This window comes from Hyla sarda, chromosome 3 (genome assembly GCF_029499605.1).
Source record: "Hyla sarda isolate aHylSar1 chromosome 3, aHylSar1.hap1, whole genome shotgun sequence".
In the NCBI taxonomy this organism is placed as follows: domain Eukaryota; kingdom Metazoa; phylum Chordata; class Amphibia; order Anura; family Hylidae; genus Hyla; species Hyla sarda.
This window is the reverse complement of record NC_079191.1, coordinates 244,217,472-244,230,932: the sequence shown is the minus strand read 5'-3', so window position 1 is coordinate 244,230,932 and position 13,461 is coordinate 244,217,472.

Below are 13,461 nucleotides of genomic sequence, written 5' to 3'. Positions count from 1 at the left end.
AAATATGTATATAAAATATATTTTTGGGGGGTAAAATAGGGAAAATTGGACAAATTACGTTTTTATTTGGGGACATTTTTTTCACTTTTTTTAAAAACTTTTTTTACTTTTATTATTACACTTTAATAGTCCCCATAGGGGACTATTTATAGCAATCATTCGATTGCCAATACTGTTCAGTGCTATGTATAGGACATAGCACTGATCAGTATTCTCGGTCATCTGCTCTGGTCTGCTCGATTGCAGACTAGAGCAGAAGACCATGGAAGGCAGAAAAGGCAGGTGGGGGGACCTCCGTTTGCTGTTCTGGATGATCAGATCGCCGCAGCAGCACCGTGAGCGATCAGATCATCCATTTTAGTGACCGCGATGCTGCAGATGCCATGATCAATATTGATCACGGCATCTGAGGGGTTAATGGTGGACATCCGCGCGATTGCGGATGTCCGCCATTACCGTCGGGTCCCTGGCTGCTATCAGCAGCCGGGACCTGCCGCGCATGACCCGAGCATTGCTCCGATGCTCGCGGGTATGTATAGGATGTAAATGTGCATCCTGGTGCATTAACCCCTTAAGGACCCAGCCATTTTACACCTTAGGACCAGAGCGTTTTTTGAACATCTGACCACTGTCCCTTTAAACATTAATAACTCTGGAATGCTTTTACATATCATGCTGATTCCGAGATTGTTTTTTCGTGACATATTCTACTTTAACATAGTGGTAATTTTTTGTTGTAAATTGCATCCTTTCTTGGTGAAAAATTCCAAAATTTGATGAAAAAATTTAAAATTTTGCATTTTTCTAACTTTGAAGCTCTCTGCTTGTAAGAAAAATGGATATTCCAAATACATTTAATTTTTATTCACAAATACAATATGTCTACTTTATGTTTACATCATAAAATTTATGAGTTTTAACTTTTGGAAGACACCAGAGGGCTTCAAAGTTCAGCAGCAATTTTCAAATTTTTCACAAAATTTTCAAACTCACAATTTTTCAGGAACCAGTTCAGGTTTGAAGTGGATTTGAAGGGTCTTCAAATGACCCCATTATAAAAACTGCACCCTCAAAAGTATTCAAAATAACATTCAGTAAGTGTTTTAACCCTTTAGGTGTTTCACAGGAATAGCAGCAAAGTGAAGGAGAAAATTCTAAATCTTCATTTTTTACACTCGCATGTTCTTGTAGACCATATTTTTGAATTTTTGCAAGGGGTAAAAAGGAGAAAATTTTTACTGGTATTTGAAACCCAATTTCTCTCGAGTAAGCACATACCTCATATGTCTATGTAAAGTGTTCGGCGGGCGCACAGTAGAGTGCTCAGAAGGGAAGGAATGACAAATGGTTTTTGGGAGGCATGTCACCTTTAGGAAGCCCCTATGGTGCCAGAACAGCAAAAAAACAAACACATGGCATACCATTTTGGAAACTAGACCCCTTGGGGAATGTAACAAGGGGTAAAGTGACCCTTAATACCCCACAGGTGTTTCACGACTTTTGCATATGTAAAAAAAAATTTTTTTTCCTAAAATGCTTGTTTTCCCAAAAATTTTACATTTAAAAAAAGGGCAATAGCAGAAAATACCCCCCAAACTTTGAAGCCCAATTTCTCCCGATTCAGAAAACACCCCATATGGGGGGTGAAAAGTGCTCTGCTGGTGCACTACAGGTCTCAGAAGAGGAGTAGTCACATTTGGCTTTTTGAAAGCAAATTTTGCTCTGGGGGCATGCTGCATTTAGGAAGCCCCTATGGTGCCAGAACAGCAAAAAAAAAAAACACATGGCATACCATTTTGGAAACTAGACCCCTCGGGGAACGTAACAAAGGGTAAAGTGAACCTTAATACCCCACAGGTGTTTCACGACTTTTGCATATGTAAAAAAAAATGTTAAAAATTTTACCTAAAATGCTTGGTTTCCCAAAAATTTTACATTTTAAAAAAGGGTAATAGCAGAAAATAACTCCCAAAATTTGAAGCCCAATTTCTCCCGATTCAGAAAACACCCCATATGGGGGTGAAAAGTGCTCTGCTGGCGCACTACAGGTCTCAGAAGAGGAGTAGTCACATTTGGCTTTTTGAAAGCAAATTTTGCTCTGGGGGCATGCCGCATTTAGGAAACCCCTATGGTGCCAGAACAGCAAAAAAAAAAAACACATGGCAACCATTTTGGAAACTAGACCCCTCGGGGAACGTAACAAGGGGTAAAGTGAACCTTATTACCCCACAGGTGTTTCACGACTTTTGCATATGTAAAAAAAAAAAAATACACCAGAAAATACCCCCCAAAATTTGTAACACAATTTCTCCCGAGTACGGCGATACCCCATATGTGACCCTAAACTGTTGCCTTGAAATACGACAAGGCTCCAAAGTGAGAGCGCCATGCGCTTTTGAGGCCTAAATTAGGGACTTGCATAGGGGTGTACATAGGGGTATTCTGCGCCAGTGATTCCCAAACAGGGTGTCTCCAGCTGTTGTAGAACTCCCAGCATGCCTGGACAGTCAGTGGCTGTCTGGCAATACTGGGAGTAGTTGTTTTGCAACAGCTGGAGGCTCCGTTTTGGAAACAGTGGCGTACCAGACGTTTTTCATTTTTATTGGGGAGGGGAGGGGGGCTGTGTAGGGGTATGTGTATATGTAGTGTTTTTTACTTTTTATTTTATTTTGTGTTAGTGTAGTGTAGTGTTTTTAGGGTACAGTCGCATGGGCGGGGGTTCACAGTAGTTTGCCGCAGCTCAAACTTGCAGCCGGATACTTACTGTAAACCTCTGCCTATGTGAGTGTACCCTGTATATTCACATTGGAAGGGGGGGGGAAACATCCAGCTGTTGCAAAACTACAACTCCCAGCATGAACGGTCTATCAGTGCATGCTGGGAGTTGTAGTTTTGCAACAGCTGGAGGCATACTACTTTGGCTGGGAATGCTGGGGATTGTAGGTATGCAACAGCTGGAGGCACACTGGTTTGCTACTTAACTCAGTGTTTCACAATCAGTGTGCCTCCAGCTGTTGCAAAACTACAACTTCCAGCATGTCCGGTGCATGCTGGGAGTTGTAGTTTGCAACAGCTGGAGGCACACCGGTCATGAAACACTGAGTTAAGTAAAAAAAAAAAAAAAAACTCTGTGTTTCACAACCAGTGTGGCTTCAGCTGTTGCAAAACTACAACTCTCAGCAGTCACCGACAGCCAACAGGCATGCTGTGAGTTGTAGTTATGCAACCAGCAGATGCACCACCACAACTCCCAGCATGCACTTTAGCTGATTGTGCAAGCTGGGAGTTGTAGTTATACAACAGCTGAAGGTACACTTTTCCATAGAAAAAACGTGCCTCCAGCTGTTGCAAAACTATAAGTCCCAGCATGCCCATAAGGGAATGCTGGGAGTTGTGGTGGTCTGCCTCCTGCTGTTGCATAACTACAGCTCCCAGCATGCCCTTTTTGCTTGCCGGGAGCTGTTGCTAAGCAACAGCAGAAGGCTGTCACTCACGGCCAACTGCTGCTCCACGCTGCAGGACAGTCCCTCGCCGCCGCTCCTGGGGCCCCGATCCCAACAGGGACGCCAGGGATCGGGGTCCCCAGCTGCCGGGGTCCACGTCCCGCACCCACTTACGTCCTCCGGAAGAGGGGCGAAGCGGGTTGCGGGAGTGACATCCGCAGCAGGTGCCCTGATTGGTCGGCCGGTAAACCGGCCGACGAATCAGGGCGATCGTGAGGTGGCACCAGTGCCACCTCTCTCCTGCTGGCTATGGCTGTTTGGTTCCGTCAGAGACGGCCCCGATCAGCCAGTAATTCCAGGTCAACGGGTCACTGGAGACCCGATTGACCCGGAATCCGCCGCAGATCGCTGGGCTGAATTGTACAGCGATCTGCGGCCATCGCCGACATGGGGGGTCATCATAACCCCCCTGGGCGATATACCGCGATGCCTGCTGAACGATTTCAGCAGGCATCGGGCACCGGCTCCGCTCCAGATGGCTGCGGGGGGCCAGGAAAGCACATAACGTTCTCATACGTCATGTGTCCTTAAGGACTCGGAAATGGAGAAGTATGAAAATGTCATGTGTCCTTAAGGGGTTAAGTGCCAGCTCACCAGGATGTACATTTACGTCCGGCGTCGTTAAGGGTTAAAGGGGTACTCCGCTGGAAAACTTTTTTTTTTTTTTTAAATCAACTGGTGCCAGAAAGTTAAACAGATTTGTAAATTACTTCTATTTAAGAATCTTAATTCTTCCAGTACTTATCAGCTGCTGTATACTACAGAGGAAGTTTGTTTCTCTTTGAATTTCCTTTCTGTCTGACCACAGTTTTCTCTGCTAACACATCTGTCCATTTTAACAATTGTCCAGAGTGGGAGCAAATCCCCATAGCAAACCTATCCTGCTCTGGACAGTTCCTGACATGGACAGAGGTGTCAGCAGAGAGCACTGTGGTCAAACAGAAAGGACATTCAAAAAGAAAAGAACTTCTTCTGGAGCATACAGCAGCTGATAAGTACTGGGAGGATTAAGATTTTTAAATAGAAGTAATTTACAAATCTGTTTAACCTTCTGGCACCAGTTGATAAAAAAAAAAATTCCAGCGGAGTACCCCTTTAAGGAGGTAGTATAGCCCCTTTTCATTGATTCATAAATCTTGTTATGTTTCTCTGTGTATGTGGTTAGAGTAAGTGTCTTCTGTGGTGGCCATGACCCCCTTGCTCAAAGACAACACCCCTGACGAAGTTGCCGTCGGGCAATGGAACGCGTGGGGTCATGGGGGCACCTGCGAGGTTATCCTACATCTGTTGTCCATAGCCCCATACAGGTTGTATTTACTGTATTATTGTTTGCATCTCTATTATTGTTATAGCTTATCTTTAAACTGAGGAAAGTTTATATGTGACTTGCATTTCATGCATTTGTGATTGATGTCTTTGGGCTATTGAGACTATTGAAATATCTATGTTTTAAGCAGATGCCCTGGGAGTGGTCTCCCCCTTTCTTTAGGGGGTCCCCCTTGTTGTGTAGTGGCCTCTGAGCCTTTCAGATGGTTTTTTAGTGTTTTTATCTGCTTTAATATTTAGGTGAAAATTGTAATAATATATATTTCTAATTACACATGATTGGTGGGTATGTGCTTTTTGGTATATCATCTTTCTTGCGGTGTAATGTAAGTTTATTGATATACACAGTGGCACCCCAAGTATGACTATTGTTGCTGAGCCCACTTGAGTTTGTATATGGTATACCCTTTGCTCTAATGGGCACCTGTGTGAGTTATGAGGATATTACTTGTGTTTTTTTCCCTGTCTGTGTCTTTCTTAGAGCCTAATGGTAGTATTAGGTTTTGGCGCTGGAAAGGCAGAAGCTCCTGAACCAGCTGGGCATCTGGTTGTCAAAAGAGTGCTGCCTTGAAGTGTGACATATCATGACAAGCCTGTTCATTCCCATCCCATCCATAGTAGCTCTGAAGAACATCAACAACGCATGTTGTGTTATAGTTCCTAATTTTGGAAGAGCAGTGTGTAGAGAAAGTGGATTAGAGGGTCTAATGAATGCAGTATCTGTCTGTATGAATGTTACTTATACTGACAATGAGGGGCTGTGTATATGAGAAAATACCAATATCACATGTACCAGGAAAATGTCCAAACTGTAAGAGCCAACAAGTCATGTACCAGAAAAATGTCCATACCGTAAGAGCCAACAAGTCATGTACCAGAAAAATGTCCATATCGTAAGAAATTATATTAACCAGACTATGTACTGGAACGTAATGAATCTGTCACTGGGGACATTTATCATGGCTTTTAGAGCATTTTTTTGTCTATGTTCAGGCGCAGTTCAGGCGCAAGTAGCCTATTTTGAGACTTTTATGTGCCTTTTGATATAGACAATAGTTTTACTCTAGAACTTTTTCTTTTTGACCATGCAGGGGTCACGTATTTATCATTTGCGACTTTTGTCAAAAGTCGCTATTTTGTGCACAAAGGTACATTTTTAGGCGCAAAGCTATACCACCTACCAGTAGGCGTGAGAATAATTTCTACCTTCCACAATTCAACCTTTAACCCCTTCCCGCAGAATCCCGTCTATAGACGGCGAATTGCGAAGGTCCTTCGCACATTCCACCGTCTATAGATGGCAATCAATTAATCCAGCGATGCGCGGCATTGCATGGGTCAGAAGTCCTGCTGTTACCAGCGGGGGACAACTTTTGCTAGCCCCCCCAGGATTATGGATAGACCGATATCGATTTTTTAGGGCCGATACCGATAATCTGTGACCTTTCAGGCCGATAGCCTGAAATAATAGGAAGAGACCATTTTTGCTTTGAGACAACAATATACTGGAAATCAATAGTTTAATTTATTCTTCAAATACATTTTTCTCATTTAGGTCAGACCATTCTTCGTGAGCGCCTGAGATTGCGCACAAGAGGAGGAGTTCCTCCATACCAAACTGGACCACCCCCGAGCAGACCACGGGACCGGAGGAGGCAGGCCATAGAGGCCCTACCGAGGAGGAAAATACCACCTGGAGAGACCCAGACCTGCCCCATCTGCCTGGCTGACTATGACAGCGGTGAGGAAGTGACAGTACTCCCATGCAGCCACATGTTCCATCACCAGTGTATCGGCCAATGGCTTCGTACAAACGACAGATGTCCGATGTGTTGGGGGCGGTGTATTCATCTGAGGACTTAAATATCTAAAAGCCTCTGTTCCCCCCTTCCCTCTTTCCCTTTACCCACCCCTGTCCCCATCTTCCTACCCAACCCTACCTTGCTTCCTTATCATTATAATAAAATTATATTTACCATCCTTTTGTCTAGACTGATTACATTTTTTCTCTAAGGCCGTATGCGCCCATTCCATACAGGCCCTGAAACGGGTCGGAGCACAACGGGCACTGCCGGGTCACCATGGAGCCCTTCTCCTTCTGCCATTCAGAGAAGGCATTGGACGGGGGGAGAAGCGCTCACCCCCACACTTCCCCCAGCTTGTTGTAGCGATCAGGGGGGGGGGTCTGAACACTAAGGGGTAGATTTATCAAAACCTGTCCAGAGGTAAAGTTGCTGAGTTGCCCATAGCAACCAATCAGATGGCCTCTTTTATTTTTGAAAAGGCCTCTAGAAAATGAAAACAGCGTTCTGATTGGTTGCTATGGGCAACTGGCCAACTTTTCCTCTGCACGGGTTTTGATACATCTCAATGTAAGAGGGAGATTCATGAAGACCTGTGCTGAGGAAATCTCCCTGGTCACCCAATTGCCATAGCAACCAATCAGATGGTTTCTTTCATTTTGCAGAGGCTTGTTAAAAATTAAAGACACACGCTGATTGGTTGCTATGGGCAACTAGGCAACTTGTCCTCTGAACAGGTTTTAAAAAAATCTCTCCAATGTGTGTATTTATGTCATAGAGCAGTGTTTTCCAACTCTGGGAGTTGTAGTTTTGCAACAGGGTAAAAGCACCAACAGGATTTCTCTGTGGCTTCTTGATGTAGAAACATTATCTGCAGCAATTCGGCTGCATTTTAATAGACTTCAAGTGCTGGCTCCATGTCTTGTCCACTCGTAGCCTAGAACTGGCCATACCCTATATTAACCCCTTAACCAAAACTGCTGTTGAGCGGTGCCTGGTTAAGTATTTGTGCGCTATCCTGTATATACAGCTGTCTATAGATGACTGTATATACAGGATACAGTATGCCGCCATATGCCGCGGCTGCCCCATTGCCTCCCCCATCCCCGGTTTTATAATTACCTGTTCCCAGGGTCCTCGCTACTTCTGGCTCCGGCGGCATCCTGAGCTGTCACTGTGTGCACTGACGGTAACGTCGCATTGAGGACGTCACTCGTCATTGCGCTGCGGACCCCGGGAACAGGTAATTATAAAACCAGGGATGGGGGAGGCAATGTGGCAGTGGCGGCGGTCTCTGGATGGGGAAGCGGGACATTATTGGCATATCGGCAAGTTAATTGACGATACCGATAATGTCCAAAATTATGAATATCGGCCGATAATATCGGCCAAACCGATAATCGGTCGATCCCTACCAATCACAGTGGACTAAATCACAGTGTCTCAGCTGACACGGGGTGAAAGTTCAGATCCCCCGCTCTGCCCTCCCCTAGACGTCGGGCAGAGCGGGTGAAGAGGACCCCGAGAACTACACAGCGGTCCCCAATTTGTACTCCTCCAGTTGTTGCAAAACTACAACTCCCAGCATGCACTTTGGCTGTGGAGTTGTAGTTTTGCAACAACTGGAGGCACACTGTCTGGGAAACATTATCTGTTTTCTAACTCAGTGTTTCGCAACCCGTGTGCCTCCAGCTGCTGCAAAACTATAACTCCCAGCATGCACTGACAGACCATGCATGCTGGGAGTTTTAGTTTTGCAACAGCTGGAGGCACAAAGGGTTGGGAAACACTGAGTTATGTAACAAACTCTGTGTTTTGCAACCAGTGTGCCTCCAGCTGTTGCATAACTACAACCCCCAGCATGCACGGACAGCCAAAGGCCATGCTAAAAATGATAGTAGTGTGCCTCCAGCTGTTGCATAACTACAACCCCCAGCATGCACGGACAGCCAAAGGGCATGCTGAAAGTTATAGTAGTGTGCCTCCAGCTGTTGCATAACTACAAGTCCCAGCATGCCCTTCTGTCACTTCATGCTGAGAATTATAGTTTTGCAACAGCTGGAGGTTTGCCCAGCTATGCACTGACAAGTACTTGCCAGTGCATGGCCAGTATTTGTCGGCGCTTTCGCATACCAACGCTCAACCCGTGGCGTACCCCTATGCGTACGTGTACCACGGGTTGAGAACCCAGGCCTCTGGTTGTTGGTCTGATTCTCTTTTAGAAAAAGTGTACGTTAGATAACTCTTCACGCTAAAGGAGAGCTGCACCTTATTCATCACTACACTGCGCATGATTGATGAATAAGTAAAAACACAAAGGGAGCCAGCACTGGATGACCACTGGGGATGTGCCCGTAATCCACCAGAACGCCAAAGACGGGTACACTTCACACACTCTCCAAAGGAAACAGCAGCAATCGCCAGGTCCAGTGTAATAGCAAACTGATATTTATTGCATCAATAACAGCAACGTTTCGGCTAAAAGTGAGCCTTTCTCAAGCATAGTGCAAATAGCAATAAGTCAAACTTATATATGTAGTGAAGGAACATGATTGGTGACAATACAGGTGCATTACATTAATCATTAGACATTGTGTCCACCCTCAACCCATGATTGGGTAGATGGGCGGTCATGTGATATCAAATCTGTCAAAATGTCAAATAACAGACTTAAACTCTATAAATATTAACATTATTACTTCCCCACATGGAGCGACGGAGTCCGCAGGGATCAGCAATTCGTCTCCGACCCTCCGATTGTTGAAAGTTGTGACCATTCCCGTGCATCTGAGTCGCCGTCTGTTCGCTCCTCCGTTTGTAAACAAAGGAGCTGCGGCTGCGCGGATCCCACTTAGATCTCCGCCTAGCCTTCATTCCATAGTGTCGTCAGTGAACAATCTGCGCATGCGCGGGTGCTCCGTGCATCGATTCTGGCCGTCCTGCAGTGAGTTCACAGAGACCGCTGTCAATAAATGCAGCAGCTCTGTGAACTATATTCACCAGGATCATGGCCAATAGGAATGCTTATAGGACAGACTGAAAACTGACGACAATATATAGTGAAAAAAGAGGGGGTTGTGTGTATTCTTCGGTAGAATTGCATAAAGTTCCGTGCGTCTTCTCGCTCCATGTGGGTTAGGTGTGAACAAGGTGTCTAAAAATGATACAAAAATACAAAAAGTTACACAAAGTTAAAATGTAATAAAACCAACGCCTCCCATCGTTTATCATTATAAAGAAAGTATTCACGTATTCCTGTACAGAGAAGAATAGAAAAGAACAAGAGAAAAGGTGAGAAAAATAAAAAGTGTAAATAAAAAGCAAAAAAAACAAAAAGACAAAAATAAATAAAAATGAGCTAAAAAAAACAAAGAAACCAAAAAAAACAATCAGCATAAAGATGAACATAAAAATGAAAAATAAAAATAAATATAAAAATAAATATAAAAAATAAATAAAAAAAATAAAATAAAAAATAAAGAATAAAAAATAAAAAATAAATAAAGAATAAATAATAAAAAATAAATAATAATAAATAAAAAATAAAAAGAAATAATAAAAAATGAAAAATAAATAATAAAAAATAAAAAGTGGATAAAAATAAATATGAAAATGAAAAATGAAAATGAAAAAAAATTGATAATAAATGAATAAAGAAAACAGATAGAAGTCACCCATGAATCCACTTCACATAAAGGGTTTCAAGTTAAAATCTACATTGAGTCCCTGTGGATGCAAGGTGTTTAATCTATGGATCCATTTAAGTTCTTTTTGTTTCAGGATCCTCTCCCTGTCCCCACCGCGTCTAAGCGGGGGGACATGGTCGATGACCCGGAAGCGTAACTGACTAATATTATGGCCCTTCTCTAGAAAATGTCGGGGGATAGGGAGGTCCACTTTGCCTGTCCTAATGGAAGATTTATGACCATTGAGCCGAATGCGGCATTCGTTTGTGGTCTCCCCCACATAATATAGCCCACAAGGGCATTGTAGCAGGTACACCACAAATGATGACCTGCATGTGAAACGGTTCTCAATGGTAAATCTTTCTCCTGTTTGTGGATGAGAGAAACTGTCCCCTTTAATAATATTGTTGCAGTGGCTGCAGCCAAAACAAGGGAAATTTCCCTTCTTTCTGCCCAGCCACTGTGTCTCTTGTTTTTTTCTCTGTTTGTCACTACCAATGTCAGACTTTACTAGCATATCCCTGAAATTGCGCCCTCTGCGGTACGCCATTACAGGGGGGTCAGCAAGGTTAGTTGTACGTTGTATAATACTCCAATTATTCCTTATTATGGCAGCAATTTTGTTACTCAGCGTGGTGAACGTAGATACAAAAGGTATTCTATCAGTGGTGTTCTTTATCTTGGGTTGTAATAACTCACTTCTAGTGATCTCAGATAATCTTGATCTATGTTTAGATAGGAGATTCTGGGGATAACCTTGTTTCCTGAATTTAGAACACATCTCGTCCAGTCCATCCTCCAGATGTTTAGAGGGTGAAACGATTCGTTTCACCTTCAACATCTGGCTCCATGGTAAGGATTTAACCATGGGTCTGGGGTGAAAACTGTCAAAAAATAACAAATTGTTCCTGTCTGTCTCCTTTGTAAATAGATCTGTGGTCAATCTCTGGTCACATAGATATACAGTTATGTCAAGAAATTGAAGAGATTCGGTGGATTTCACCATTGTGAACTCCAATTCTGGGAAAATGTTATTGATTTCAACAAAAAATTGGTCCAATTCCACAATTGACCCTGTCCAGACGACAAACGTGTCGTCAATATAACGAAGCCACGTCTGTATGTGTCTGAACAGGGCCGATCGGTATATGTAAGTAGTTTCAATGTCCGCCATGTAAATGTTTGCATAACATGGCGCCGCATTCGAGCCCATAGCTGTTCCCCTGTTCTGGACATAGAGATCATCCCCAAACAGGAAATAATTCCGTCTGAGGATGATCCCCAATAGGTCCAGAACAAGGGAACAGGCATCCTCTGTCATCTCTGATCCATTCAGGCATTTGGATACAGCTTCAATGCCACAGTTGTGGTCAATAGATGTATATAAATTAACGATGTCAAATGATACCAACACGGTGTGTGGGGGACATTGTAAATCGTGGATTTTGTTGAGGAAATCAGTGGTGTCCTGTACATAAGATATAGCACTGGTGGCAAAATTATGTAGTACCCTATCTAAGTACACTGCAATAGGGGAGAATACGGAGTCCCGCCCGGAGACTATAGGCCTACCGGGGGGACTCCGCAGATTCTTATGGATCTTTGGCAGTGTATAGAACACTGGTGTACATGGATGTTCTTTAACCAAAAATCGATGTAGATCTTCATCTATAATGCCATCTTCAAGTGCTTGGGATAGGACACCATGGATCTCATCTTGTATACTTTTCAAAGGGTCAATCAAAATTTTAGTATAGACCGTATTGTCACTCAATTGACGATCAATCTCCGCGAGGTATTGGGGGGTGTCCATCACAACGATGGCACCCCCCTTATCCGCAGGTTTGATGGTAATTGCCATGTTTTGTTGTAAACCTTTAATAGCTGACATTTCTGCCCTGGATACATTGTGCCAATTTGGTTCTACTCTAGAGGATGTTTTTAAGGACTCTATTTGTGACATAACCGTTTGTACAAAGGCTTCAACCCCATTATGATCTCTCGGGGGTTGGAAACTGCTCTTGCTGTGCAGACCGGCCCCCTTTAGTGTGAGGTCGGCCTGTCCAACAATAGGAGTCTTATGCTCAATTTCCCCAATCTGTGAAAAAAAACGTTTCAACCGTAACCTTCGAAAGAAGGTTTCTAAATCAACGTGTAGAGAGAACCAGTCCACCTCTGTGTTGGGACAGTAGGAGAGTCCCCTCTCCAACACATTAACTTCAATGTCATTGAGATCAACAGAGCTGATATTTACCACTAGTGTCTTTAATGTCCTTTCTTGTTCGCCCGGCCTCTTGGGGGTTTGTTGTTCACCTTCTGTCGAGTTTGAACCCCTCTTGTGGTGTTTTCGCCCCCCTCGTCTCGTCCTCCGTGGGGGCCTTTGACTAGAAAAGGATGTTGGAGTGAGACGTCCGATGAGTCGCTATCCAAAGCAGTGGAAAGGAACCCGTCTGTTTTTGGGGCCGCTGTCCTTGGGTTCATGTTTCGTGGGCGACGTCTCCGTCTTTTGTTCTCCTGCTGGAACTGTGTCTGCCATGTGTAAATTTTGCCGTTGGCATAATCTTCAATATCGCGATGCCATTTAATTCTTTTGGCTTCTTCCAGCTCTTGCTGATGTTTCAAGAGTCTGGTAGCCAATTTTTCTTTGGACTCTTGGTAGTCCTGGGCTGTAAGGAGAGACTTTAAATGTTCCTCTATCTCCAAGCACTTCATTTTGGTTTTATCAATGTCCATCTGTAAAAATTCCATATTTAGAAGCATCACATCACATGCGTACTTATTAGAAATTTGGATGAACTTCTGATGGAAAAGGTCATTGTTTGGAAACAGGGCTCATATGTGACCTCATACCCCGTGGTATTCTTTGTTCACGGTAATATTCACTTAGGGTCACTAAGTGTAGTCCCAATGTGATAAGGCGTTTAGATTCTGCATCCCACTTTCTCCTTAGTACATCAATCGACGGGACACTCAGAAATGTAGCTTCCCTTTGTATGGTACTTAGGATTATTGTGGCTTCTTGTTCGGAATACGTGAAGGTATTCATGATGCCTGCACCTTGCGGTGCACTCCCACCTCCTGGTGGGGTTGTCATTATGTCTCAGTTGCTTACTGGAGAGTCCAATCCTGTGCAAGGTTCAAGGC